We start from the raw sequence: 14,977 nt of genomic DNA on the forward strand, positions 1-14,977 counted from the left end.
GAGTAGTGGCTCACATGAACCCAGATCTCATGAGGATAAATGGAACACTTAGAAATTTTTGGATCTAGGTGATATCATAGAGGCAAAGCACCAGGATATGACTCATCTTTCATGAGTAGTGTTTTTACTAATTACTTTGTGCAAGCTACAAGAGTAAGTTTTGTAGGTACTTGGACTCACTTTTACTAATTACTAGGGTATAAGTGATATTGTAGTGATCCAATTCCACTCCCTCTAGTAATATGAGACATCACTAGAGACAACAATATCATTGACACCATCCCACTACCACTACTACCTCTCCAAGTTACCCCTCTATTATGAGGTTGTTATTTTTTTCTTAGACTTCTTAGTTGTGTTTAGTGTGGTGGGGTTACTTTCTTGGTCCTTCTAGCCCCTCAAGATTGTTGAGGTTTTTTCTCATTCCTTCTCTCTTTTCTTGGTTGGTTTCTGGTCACTATTTGGTGTTCGTGTTCTTGGGTTTCCTTTGTTTCCTTGGTCCCTTTGATCCATTTGTAGTCACTTATTGGAAACTAATCAAATTTATCTTTATTTTTATGTATTCATTAATTTTTTGTGAAATATAGTGTTAAAATGCAAACTCTAGACTATGAAGGAATTTTTTTTCATTTTAGGGTGGACATATTACTGTGCATTGTCTTGCAGAATTGAGGAAATCAAAGAAAAGACCTTGGTGGTCTGGGGTTTTTGTTCTCTAATACATTCTAATATTAACATTAATGGTTGGGACCTATTGATTTATGAATTTATCCAAATTTTCCCTACATCTAAATTTTTTTCTCATATGCCTCTTTGGATCAGGCTCTTGAATCATCCCCTTCACTTGTGGTTGGATTTAGCTTTAGAAACTATGGGAGATGCCATTGGTGACTTCCAAATGGTGGATTCTAAATCATCTAATATTTTGCATACCACTTACACTTGCATCCTCATGGTGGTTGATTCTTTGAAGGGCCTCCCTAAGAAGATCAAACTTGATGCCCCTAATGGTTTGTGTATTCACACTCTAGACTATGAAGGAATTCCTTTCCATTATAGGGTCTTCTATAGGTTTGGACATATTGTTGCATGTTGCCTTGTAGAATTGAGAAAATAAAGGAAAGACCTTCTTTATGGTCTAGGGCTTTGGTTTAGCATTACTCTATCCTTAAAGACTTGACTTCTAAGGATTCATTTGTGGTTGTTGATGGTACCAATAGCTCTACTCTATTTAACCAATCTTTTGGTCTATTTTTGGATGTGTCTGTCATGGTAGCCCCCACCTCTATAGGTTAGGTTCCTTCCCTATAGATAATCACCATCCAACAATAACTTCTTTTGGATTCACTCACTGGTACAACTCATACATATTACAATGTTAATCAATATCCACTACAACTCATTGTCTTTTATTTTCAACAAATTAGATTGGTTGATATTTCAACCAATGCTTGGAGGTTTTCCTCCAAGAATTGGTCAAAATTTTGACCAACTCTTTGGTCGTGACCATGGCATCCTACTTGTAGGATAGACTAGAATTGGTCAATATTTTGACCAATTCTTGGAGGTTTTCCACCAAGCATTGGGCAAAATTTTGACCAACCCTTTTGTTTTAACCATGGCATTGTGGTCATGGGATAGACCAAAATTGGTCGATATGTTGACCAATGCTTGGAGGTTTTCCACCAAGAATTGGTTGAAATTTCTACCAACACTTTGGTCATGACCATGGCATCTTGGTCATGGGATAGACCAGAATTGGTCAAAATTTAACCAAGTCTTGAAAGTTTTCCACCAAGATTTGGTCAAAATTTTGACCAATGGTGACCAATTAGGTTCATCCAAAGTGCACTCTTTTCAACCATATATTTGGTCTAAATTTTGACCAATTGGAGGTTTGGTTGAAATTTTGAGGACAAAAATTGTGGTGCACTACTTGGTCACAACTTCAACCAACAGGGATCAAAATTTTGTCAAAATTTGGATCAAAATTTACTAGTGCCCAAATTGAACACTTTGTGGGCTTATTAAGTAACTGCAAAGCAATGTTACAAACTTCACCTGTAGACCTTCACTAGATTAGTTATCTTGAAGCTTAGGAAACTAAATGGACTTTTAAAAAATCTAAAGAATCACAATATACCTTTAGATTACACCATTCAATAATTTTTTCATTACAATCAACTTATATTTCTCTCTTCCTGGCTCACCACTACCTAGTGATCAACCTAGGGCATCATTGAAAAAAAAGAGAACCAATCTTGGTAGGCCCAAAAAAGGAACAAAAATAACCTATAAAATATACCTAGCATTTAAATAATTTGTAATAGGTTATGACCATGGAATTCTATAGAAAATGCATTTTAAGTTCAAAACCCTAAGTTTTGAGGGTTTTACACCTATGTGGATTCAAAACCATGACTCTTTTCACACATAAAACTTCAGAGCCTCAAACTAGATGCAAAAGAAATATGAAGCAAAAATATTTTATATTTAAACTACTACTTTACAAAACTATTCAATATAATATGAGTTGTAGTACAAAAGGTGTCTGACTAGCAAGAAAAATAGAGTAAACTCAAACACCAAAAACTTGCTTCTTGCCTTTATTAATCCAACTAAATTCAAAAATAGCTTATAAGACCTCCCATATTCCCAAACATCATCTCTACCCATTTTCAACTAATTTTTGGGCTTAAAATTTCATTCTTGCAATATTTGGCAAAATGTTGCAAAAGTTGCAAAATTGTAACTTTTGAGCAACTTTGCAATTTTGCACTTCGACTACTCAAAACTTCTCCTCTGTGTTCCAAATCAACTATATACCATCCCAAACACATAATACACCTAGGAACTCAATTCCTTATAAATATTAACTCTGTGACCACCCCTAGTGGCTCAAGAACCCAAAATTGACTAAGTCCATCAATTAGGGTTTGCAAACAGAATGGGTCCAATAAAGCTCAATCTCATATGGATTTTTTAAAAAAAACTTATTACATCAACTAATTGCATTATACAAAAAAATGGTTAAGGATCTCTTCACGAGATGAGGACCAATGAAAAAACTAAAGATGTGGGTGCTAGCCAAAATTAGAGGAATGAGGGCTTCAACCACTCCACCGATCAAATTCCTAGAGACCAAAGAGGAAGGCTTACAAAAGGATTAGGGAGAGGTAGTTTTAGAGGAACTTATTTCCATTATGGTGAAGAAGGATATAAGGCCTATGAATTTCATCAAAATCAACGAACAAAAAATATGAGAGTTGAAGGCCATGTAATAGTTGCACACACTAATGAAGAAGTCCATCTAAGCACTCATATGATGCAAAGAGGGGAGAAACCCTCACTATCAAGAGAACCCTAATAAATGAATAGAATAATTTAAATTAGAGGAAGATGTTGCTTCACACTAGGTGCAAGTGTGAGGATAAGTATTATGGTGTGACTATCGACAATGAGAGAACTACCATTTTGGTATCAAGGTGATGGTCACAAAGTTAAATCTCAAGAGAGAGAGGGACCCACATTCATATTGGACTACTTGATTGTATGATTTCTACAAGGTCATGGTTAATGAATAGTGCTTGGTGAAGTTCAATATTGGGACATACCATGATGATCAATTACTATGTGACATTATACCCATGGATGCATGTCATATGTTATTGGAGATGTTGTGGTAGTTTTGCATGTATTCTATACATCATAGTTGAGAAAAGACCTATTCTTTGACAAAGGATGGAGTCCATCATAAGCTAAAACCCTTAACAAAAAAAAAGAAGCAAAGTAATGCAATAGTGCTAGGGCATGCCTTGTTTATGGGAGAAATGTTTTAGATGGCATGAAACATCAACACTTCTATTATGCTCTAATTCTTAGGGTGGATAAAGAGGGTAGTAGATGAGTTCTAGTAGAGGTTCTAGGTCTATTGAGTGTGTTTGAAGACATCATACCTGTTAGCATGAAATTTGATGTTATTCCTATGGGGGAGTATCCTAGTAGTATTTGAGACATGTTTCATTGGTTGTGTATTGCATTCATGACAAATGTTTTCATTGATGTCAACATAATTGTTATTCTATGAAGATTGGCTGAGAAACAAACAAAGATTGCTTTCACATGGTTCAAGGACTGAAGATAACCTTATGCACCCATGAAATTATGTTCTAGATTATGTCTAAATGCTATAGTTAAGAGCACATATGGACATATGAAGACTAGAGATAGTTACAAAGGATTCGATGAAGACACCTTTTACATGGCATTTTAGGAAAGTGAGTACTAATTTCTAGATTTTATCTCCTAATAGAGATAGAATCTGGTTGAGAAAACTTAGAAAAAGGTTAAAGAAATGTTGAAGATTCTTTGGTTAATCATGCATAATCACATGATCAATGAGTATGAACCTATGAAGATTGTGAGCAAACAAAATTCTTGTAATTGTGAAAAAATGTAATATTGTAATGTAACATGTAATATAATATCTTAAGTTGGTCCTATATTATTATTGGAAATTGGGAAATCCTCAAGGACAACTTAGTAATTTATTCTAGGACTTGGATAAAGGAAAGGTCATTTCCTTGTGGAAAGAGAGAGTGATATGTGGTCATATCTATGTTATGTATTGTGAAATGCTACATGTAAATATCTTTTGGATCAAAGAAGAGATTGGTGTAGTTGAGGCACTATGAGCTTACATGGAACTATATTTGGAAAGTGAAGTTATTGTTGGATATTTTTTTATGTAAACTTATATTATTTAGTGAGCATCGTAATGAATCTATTTTTACAATAGATCATTATATCTTCCTTTCAACTCCTAACATAATTGAGACAACTCCTAATATGCTTGGAATCTCCTAAAAGTAATTCAAAGTCCCGTTATAGGTATTCATATGTACTAATTGTATTTTATTGACTCCTAATAGGGTCTATCATTTCTCAAGGAACATTTATATTAGTACATCATCTAGTGGGTACTATCCCCACCAAGGTTTTCACTATGATCAAGGGTTTTCCTAACTAACATATATGATATTATTATGTATGCTTATCTTTCTCTAGTTGTTACAACTATATTTTATGTGTTTCGAATTTAAAGAAGATATTGAGAGTTGTTTTAATTACATAGCTGATTCTCACCCCCCCTCCTTTCTTAGTTATCTTGGTGGACTTTACTTTCTAAAAATTGGTATTAGAGCATCAGGTTCTTAAAGGAAAAACTTAATGGCTTAAGGAGATCTATAGTGCATTTCAAGAAAGAAAGTCCAAAGAAAATACGATGATATTTACAAAGAATAGATGAAGACACATATTCTATGCATGGGTTCTACAACCAAAAAGGATGTAATTGAAGAAGACGAGCTTGAGGGTTGTGATGAAACTTATAAAGGCACATTCATCTAGAATATGCTTGCTAGAGAATCATTATTATCAACTCTTCTTGAAAATAAATGTGGTTAGGTAAAATCTTTAAGAATTTCTCACAAAGTTTGGAAAGCTTTTCTTAATACATATGAAGGTGATAAATGTGATTAAAAGGTTAGATTATAGAATTGGACGATGGAAGATGAATATGTAAGAATTTAATTTGGTAGAATAAAAGAGATTGTTACATGAATCAAGACTTGTGGTGGAGAGAAATTGGAAGATGAAATTGCATTGAAAATATTGAAGACTTTGACACTTCCATACAAATAGACAACACAAATGATTGAATAAGTTATTCCTTGCACATATGATTTTATAAAAGATACTCTTCTTGGTAGATTATAGTCAACTGAGATTTGGATTAGAAAAAGTGGAGATTTTCCTAGAGTTGAAAAGTAGTAGAAATACTATTGTGGTATCCACAACACATGCCCCATTCCTCACTAGGAATGGGGACCCCCTACTTTCTTCCGACTCTCGGACTCATAGTTCGAAAATTAAAAGAAGGAGAAAGTCTCGATTAAATTAGTTAGAGTAAAAAAAAATACAAAAAATTGAAAATCACCAAAAATCAAAAAAATGAAAATCACAAAAAAAAAAAAATTTGAAAAAATTTAAAATTTTTTTTTAAAAAATTCTGCGTGCACGCATATTGAGGCACGCGTGCTTTGCAAAAACAAGGAAGGAAGGGGGGTTATAAAACCCCCTCCTTCCCCCTTGCTATTTTCATTTCTTCACTTCATTTTTTTATTTTAGAGCTGAGAGAGGAAGGTGAGAAACCTCCCCCCCTCCATTCACATGGTCTCATGCTTGAGCGCGCGTGTAGGAGAAGAAGCGAGCGACATGCTGTTGTCGTGCAATTCTCAGTGCATGCGCGATGCTACGCCACATCCCTCTGGGCCACACATGACTACTGCTCCACATGCCCTTTTGGACATGTGGCAGCACAATCGCTACATGTGCTTATAGGGCCGCGCACGACTGCCGCACCGCGTGCCCCTATCGACGCACGATGGATTGCCCACGGTGCGCACCCTTTTGGGACGCGCACACACTGCCTCACCACATGCCCTTATGGATGAGAGATGGTGCGACCACTACTCGCACCCTATTGGGCCGCTCAGTCGTAGCGCCCTTCTGGGCGCGCGCACAAGGCCTCTACCGCGCCCTTCTTGGTGCACGTGCGGCGCCGCTGCCACCCTCCTCACTTTTTAAAATTTTTTTATTATTATTATTTTATTTTTATATGATCTCAAAACCCTAAAAAAAATAACAATAATAATAAAAATTAAAAATTAAAATAAAAATTAAAAAAATCACAAGTAAAATAGATTCTAGAATATCATTTTTTTTTTGTTTTTTTTAAAATGTTTTATATGTATCCAGTGATTAATCATTTTTTTTTGTGATGTACAGGTAATATAATCAAATGGCATCCACATCCAGATCAATAGCAAAGCTAGTTGCGTACAAGTTCCAAGGCGTACCTCGAAGTCACGATTGCATAATGAACACTCTGAGATCAAAGACACAAAACTTGGACATAGACTTGGGAGAATTTTTGAGGGTTTGTAACAAACCAACTGAAAGATCTTCTTTGAGATCCGCCTTAATCTGGTATGGAATGGTAAATGCAGCATCACATCCTAGGACTGTTCAGTTAGCTAAATTGGTTTTGACCTTATCTCGACATTTTGTTCCCGAGGAAAGGGTGCTAAAGAGCGTCACTAGGGAAGTGGTCTTAGATCTATGACCTGATAATATCAAGAGATTTTTTCAATTACCTAGAGCTGATCAGTTTATTAGACTTTCATATGAAGCAGCTGAGAGCTGGCATAAGGATCATCACCAGGAAGCCATGGACATCATATATTCCTCATACTTCATTGAGAAGCCATCTCGGGGAAAGACAATCAGCAAAGTAGATATGGTGCGAGGATACATGAAGAATGAAATTGGATATTCAATCATTCTTCTGAGAAGAGTTATGGGATTACCTACAGTAGGTCATCTCACTCCATTCATGGTTAACTTCATCAAAACCATCAGACACACAAAAATGCTACTGTATTGGGTCACCACACTTAGTGAGAACGTGTGTGATCAGTTGCGGACAGTAAAGGACAAGAAGAAGTTTTATATGACTTCTTATGTGGTATATCTACTTGCGGCAAGAGTCACTAACTATCCTAGATTGTATAAAAAGGGTAGTATGCAGGACCCTAATGCATGGCCGTATATAGTTTATCCTCATCTAGTTAAGAAGAAGCTCTCGCCACAAAGAAAAGAGTACAAGATTGTGAATGATGCCTTTATCTTTGCCATCATTCAATTCATCAAAGGCGATTATGGAAAGAGATTGTCTGATGAGGCCAAGGCATAGATCACAGCTCTCGATGCATATTTTATCCAGTTCTAAGCATTCACATACATTCGGGTTGGTAGTGCATCTATCCATCCAAAGAAGCTCCCAAGGTACCCAAGTGACAAGTTGGTTCTAATAGAAATTTCTCGGCAGATTAAGTCAGCATATGAGAGGATCAAGAAACAACGAAGACCTTGTTGGGATTGGCCATTTGTAATAAGAGCATACCAGGTAAAGAGAAAGTAGGATATCCTGACTTTTGAGTGGGAATGGGAGAACTATCCCCTCAAAGAATATAGCTCTCCTCGGCCATTCTTCGACAATGTTGGCAAAGTGGAAAATCTGGCAGGAAAAGAGTTCTACCATAAGAATGCCATTGAAGATCATTGGATGAATGCCACAAATGAATATGATGTTTGTATCAGGGACTATTGTAGAATGACTTTATATCTAGCAGAGAAGGCTCTCCATTTGACCATCTCAGATGAGATAAGGCTACAAGATTCATAAGAGCTACTAGATCCCTTATTCAATATAGATAAGGTTGGTGAGAGGCCCAATCTAAATGCAAAAGTTGATAGGGAGGAAGGAGATGATATTAATCATCGAGCAAGACATGTCATCAGCATGAAAACAAGTTGGATTAAGAAATCCTTTCCACTTGATTTGATTCTGGACACAGTGATATTCCATGCACATGCTCACCCAAAAAGGGTAAAAGGGAGGAAGGTCACAGTTTTTATCTTTGTGCTCCAGTCTCCTATCAGGCCATAAATAGTCTACCAACTTGATCGTCTAGTGGGATATTACCATCCTTTAGAGAAGAAGAAAGAAAAGATGAAGAGAGCCTCTCCTCAAAGGATCCAAATAGAGCATATTGAAGAATAAGCCATTCATCTGATGCATGAAGAACCCGCTTCTCCTATGGTTCTATAGAAGAAAAGGAGGGTTAAGGTTACAATGAACAAGAGGCAGAGAGTTCATAAAAGATTAGTGCCTAATCCATCTATTCCTGAAACCATTTCCGAGGAAGAATCAAATGAGGATGAAATAGAGTTAGATGGGGAGGAAGAACAAATGCCTTTACAAGGGAGAACTCAGTTTGCCAAAGCCACAAAATTGGAAAGAAAGAAGAATGTCACAAATACCCCACCACCTACCCAAGCTGAAATGGTAGAGCTTTCTTCTTTGGAAGATGAAGTACAATGAGGGGTGAATGAGTAAAGAGAGCTGGCTGATGATATTCTCTCCATTCCAGATTTTGATTTCATGCCAGTGGGTACATAATTGGTTGGAGATAAGATTACAGATACTCCTATAGGTGAATCTCAACAGCAAGATTGGATGTAGATGCCACTTGAGACACAAGGTCCTCATCTAATGCCCCCATCTTCACCTCAAGCTATGATGGTAGATAAGGTTTCAATGACACCTCCACCTCCAAGTCAAAGGAACATGTTCAAAAAGAATCATCATTATAAGGAGAACCATAACCAAGGACTACTAATGAGCCACCAAAAGAGGCACAGGTAATGGAATGTATACAACAGCCTTCCCAGGAAGTTGAGGATCAAACTACGAGATCTACAAAAATTGAGACTATAGAAGAAGAACCCTCACAATAGGAAACTCCAAGAAAAAGTGACAGAGGGAAGGAGGTAGCTAAACACATCCCTTCATCATCTAGAGCCAAGGTTAAAGAAAGACATATCCCGAGATGGTTTCGAAAGGAAATAATGAGGAGTGCTAAGCATCAATTCCTTGCTTCAGGGGATGATATTTGTGACATTGTAGAGATTTTGAACAAGCCTAACTCTCCATTACAGGATGCAACACCATTTTCATTCATTACCACTCCTCAAAATCAAGCCTTATTTTCACAAGTGGCTCATCCCCCGAAAGGTACAGATGAAGAAGCTATCAACCTTTAGGACTATGAAGTAAAGAATATCATGTTAGGGAAACCTACGTGGGATATTTCTCGACAAATGATGACTATGGGAGTCAAAGAGGTTCTTAACCATATGGAACGTGATGAGATTGAAATCAGAGCACTTTGAAGGCAAGTTGAGATCTTGAAAGGATATCTAGCTGAAGTTAATGGTCCTCTTGATTCTGAATGCCCAGAGGAGACTTTGACTACCATTCTTAAAGAAGGGGAAGGTGTACAACGCAATCCATTTTTGAGAGTTTTTCAAGATTGGTGAGACAACCTTGAGGATAGGGGTATAACTATAATTACAAGAAGTCTAAAATTATTGCATGCTACACAAGACAATGTTGATAAGATCATGGCAATTTTGAGCCAGGACTTCAGCATTATGGATGAGGTATGGGTTTGGAGCAAGGATTTGCAAATTCTACAGGCCATAAAAGGACAAAGGTACCACATTTTGATTGATGTATATATCGGCAAAGAGCTAGACATGATAGATGATTGGATAGAAAATATTATAGAGGGAAATAAAGTGATGGAAACATTGCATGATGAGATACATAGGCTCAAGGACCAAGCTCGAGAGCAAATTTTGGAAGTAGAAAAGTTATATAGTGATGCATTCTTGGATATTTTTGAAGATGAAGAATGAGAAAAGCTTTTATCAGTTGAGGTAGTTGTAGAAAACTTGAAAAAGAATTTAGAGGAAGCATCCAATGATGAAGACATCAGACAAGCCTTCAGGATAGAAGAAGCATTGTTAGAGTTGGATACCAAACTTGGGGATTTTGTAGAAACTCGAATTAAGGTGGACAACTATAGATAGAAGGTCAAAGAAAAGTATGAGGCTTTGGATCTTCCCAATGCTGCTAAGATTATTGAGATTATAGAGAAATTCAAGGGCAAATATCCAAACATATCTTTAGGATAAAGATGAACAAAACCCAGATGCCAGAATTTCAATTTTGACAATTAAAATTTTTTTGAGATTTTTAACTCAGTCGAGCTCTGCAGCTCTACAGCTCCACAGCTCCATAGGTTTGCAAGTCCCCAGGTTTGCAGTTCAAAGGTGCACCGACAGTTGACTGCCAGTTTCAAAAATAGCACTTTCCATGCATTGAAAATGCATTTTGATGGCAAGTTAACTCCGACACACATCAAGTGAATGACCAGCTTCTATTTTTGGTTTCTCCATGCACTTCTACTTTGACTGATGGCTTCCTCCTACTTTCTCTCTCATACTTTCATTGTTTCTGACATGTAAAGGGCTCATGCATCCAATTAATGAATAAAATATGGATGGAGTCCCTCTAAGCACCAGTTAGATTAATAGTTTGTATATATTTAGTTTGTTTTAATGTTTTAAAAGAATTTTTAGTGCATCAAGATATCTCTCACTCTCAACACAAATTGAGGAGACGATTTCTTATAAATACCCCATTGTAAAATGTAACAAGGGCTACCATTATTATGCAATAAAATTATGCTTTTGGTGCTAGCATTTGGAGTGTAGTTATTCTTGCCTGAGTGTTTCATTCTTTTGTGGATTTTATTCATGAGATTGTGATTGAGACAAAGGTTTATTGTGTTGTTTCTTGTTCTGCGATCTTTTAGTTCTAGTGTTTGCTATAGATATATGAATTTTGTTGACGTAACAAGCTTGAGAAGAAATCACCCGATTGCGTCTACATAGCTTTTTGTCTCACATGAGCACACTTTCCATGGCCTTTTGATTTGATGAAGAGTGAAACATCATCTGATTTTTTAAAGATTCTCATCGATGATTGCATCGGTTGATTCTAGGAAGCACTGCTCCTATTTTCATTGGTTTCCTACCGATTTCTTCAAAGGTTTAACTTGCAACATGTTGTATTCAGTAGCTTACTTCCATTTAGGAATTTCAATTTCAAGTTATTTGATTTCATGTTATTTACTTTTAGTTTCATTATTTTCTTTGCTAACCCCCTTGTTAGAATAGGACCTCAGACTAGCTGCATTGTTTAGATGTGCATTCATTGAAAAATAGTACAAAAAAATATTGTTCTTTTGGTGTGATATTTTGAGATAGTGAATAGATTTTACTTGATTCCAAGGTAAAAGAGTTTTTGGAACCAACAAAGGCCTCCTCATGAACATTCACATTTATCTTCTACTAAGAAAATTTTGGTACGTCACAAGACAAACACTGAACCTTGGAGTGGATCCTTAAAAAGATTTTATTTTCAAGAGAGGAATTACACTATGGATTCTTGTCATTGACCTCATGCAAAATGAATGCCCAATAGAAGTGGCACTAGAAGGAGGGTCTTAAAAGGAACATACTATTGGAAACAAGAAATATTTGATCAAATTTCAAAAATTTTGCACCCTTGCAATAATCTACACTATGTAAAAGGTTCAAAAATTACTTCTAAAATTTTCAAAAATTTAGGTCCGCAGCTCTGCAGCTTCATAGATTTGCAGGTTTGCAGGTCCGCAGAACTCTGTGGTCCACAAAATTTAGAAGAAGTGAGGAAGTGTACTTTTGCAAAGGTATGCTTTTCCCAAAATTGATACAAGCTGGAAGATATTGATCCTAGATCCCCATTCCAACGAGCATTAAGATCTTCACCAACTACCCAAGAATTTCTAGAGCTTACTCATTTTCATAAGCCACGTAGTGACAAAGGAATACCCCAAACTCAGCCACTTCCATTTGACATTTCATCATCTTCTCCTACTCTGCCACACATTCAACCACCAAGTAGACCTCCACATATTCCAACACTCCCATCACCTTTCCACCCACCTTTAGGTGCACAAAATCCTCCGATGGCCTTTTTCGCAAATGCAGTTGATTCACCCCTTAGCTTGAGAGGTGCCCTCCATGACCTCCCTAAGAATCCTGAGAAATTTTGTTCAAGGTTTATTTACAGAGAAACAAGAACTATCAAAGATCTTGTCAAGATTTTTAAGGAAATTTGCAACCGAAAGAAAATTTCCAATGAAGATGTGGTTCTTCATTTATTCCCCTACTCTTTGGGGGAAATTGCCTTCAATTGGTACATGAACCTACCACCGGGATGTATTGGAGACTGGGCCACTTTCAAAAAATCATTTTTGGAAAAATTCAAAACATTCATCAATCCAGCAATGATACATCAACAATTCATATCAATAAAAAGGGACCCAGCTGAAATAGTTTCACGCTTCAATCATCATTTTCATATGGCCTACTGCAAGTTGGAAACACCGTACACAATTTCGGTTGAAGCTACCATCCAAGTTTATTTCAATGCCATGGATCCTCTTACTGCAATTTTTTTGAGAAGACTTCCTACAGCAAATATTGACACATTGGACAAAGTCTTTGTAGAAGCAATCTTGTTCACAAAGCAAGCTAATCCTAATGGAGGGGGAATGATGCTTGCTACACAAAAAGTTCCTACCATGCTAACGATTCTTGTGGGAGCACCCACTGTACCTAGTCAGTTCATACCTATGAACCCAGTTCCATTACAATAGGTACCCACTCCACAAACTCAAGAGATAACATATCCAAGGTATGAGCCCCTGAAAATAGCCTTCTTTGAACAAAAGGCAATGGTTCCTGTGGAAGAAAATAACAATCTCCTTTCAGAAGTTGGTCAGATGAAGAAAACCATGTTGCAAATGAACAACAAATTGACTCATCTTAGATTGTCTCAAGGACAAAATAAAAACTTCCAGAGAAACAATTCTAGCCCCTACAACAAAAATTTTGGTCAGAATTACAATAGGAACTTCAATAATAATGGTAGAAACAACACAGGAAACAACGGGGGAGGAAATAACTTCAATCCTCCTGATCGCAACAATGGCTTCCAAAGACAAAACCAAAAATGGAACACTAGACCAAATAATGGAAGCATTTCTGCTGATAACAACAACATTCAGTATGCCAACATTAATCAGCATGATGTTAGCCAAAATATACCTAGCAACGATGGTGCATACTACAATGGTAATTAGGATGTGAATCAAAACCCACCAATAAATGATAATCTACCTCCTATTCAATTCAATGTAATGTTATTAGAATCTTATGATTCTACATAGAATGTACAAGTGGAACAACAAGCAAATGAAGAATTCTCGTTCCCTTTTAGTCAAGAACCCGATCTTCAACATGATGAGATGTTTGCCTTTTGAAATGATAATCGAAACACATATAATCTCAGAAACAAAAAGGATCCCTTGACCGATGGAATTCCTCCTGGTTTGCAACCAACCCCACCTAATCCTAGAGCAAGCAACAATCCACCACCGGTAAGGCCAGCCCAAGGAGGACCACAGTATCAAAATCAAGTAAACATACTGACAGTACTGAAGAACCCTGCTTGGTCTACTAAAAAATATAATGCAGTTGAAGACCTAAAGAAAACAAAAGCCAATATGTCCATGTTCGACATGTTGCAGAATTGTCCACAACAAAGAGAAGCACTCATGAAGACATTGGATAATACAAAGGTTTCCCATAATATGAATAATGTCCCCCAAAAGAAGGTGTCGCAACAAGTAAATGTTGCAGAAGTGATGCCTACTATGTTCAAGGACAAAGTCAAGGTACCCCCATTTTTACTGAGCATAAGGATATATGGAAAGAATCTTCACAATTTTCTTATTGATTCAGGAGCTTCCTGTAATGTGATGCCATTATCAATAGCTCAAAGGCTAGAAGTTAACCCTCAACCCTCTAATCGAGTGGTAATACAGTTGGATAAAACTGAGGTAAAAGTCATTGGAGTATTGAAAGATGTGTGGATACAGCTAACAATTGATCCTCGGATCCAAGATATTGTTGACATACATGTGGTTGACATCCCAAAAACATACAGATTACACCTGAGTAGAGAATGGAAAAAATGTCTTACAGGATGGTTCTCTACAGATTTCACTCAATTATGGTTACCATGGAAAGGTTTGAACAATCAAATCAAGATAGATGTCGAGCCTAAACTAAAACAATGATCACAGATTACAATGCCCCGAATGAGGTAGCATTCTTACAATCTGATTTGGGTTCATACAAAGTAATGGCATTGAACATGGTTCCAAACAAGACATCTCAAGACCAAGATGAAGAACCTAAGGTCACAATACCTAAAAGTGAGATCCTGACACAATTCATAGAAAGTATGGTGACTAATCTATAGTGTTTAGGAGAGGAAGCTGACCCCAGTATCCTCCTCCTTCTAGGATTTTGCAGGTTGCACAAAGTTAGT

Source organism: Cupressus sempervirens, chromosome 1 (genome assembly GCF_028749045.1).
Source record: "Cupressus sempervirens isolate cs-2001-9-10 chromosome 1, ASM2874904v1, whole genome shotgun sequence".
NCBI lineage: Eukaryota > Viridiplantae > Streptophyta > Pinopsida > Cupressales > Cupressaceae > Cupressus > Cupressus sempervirens.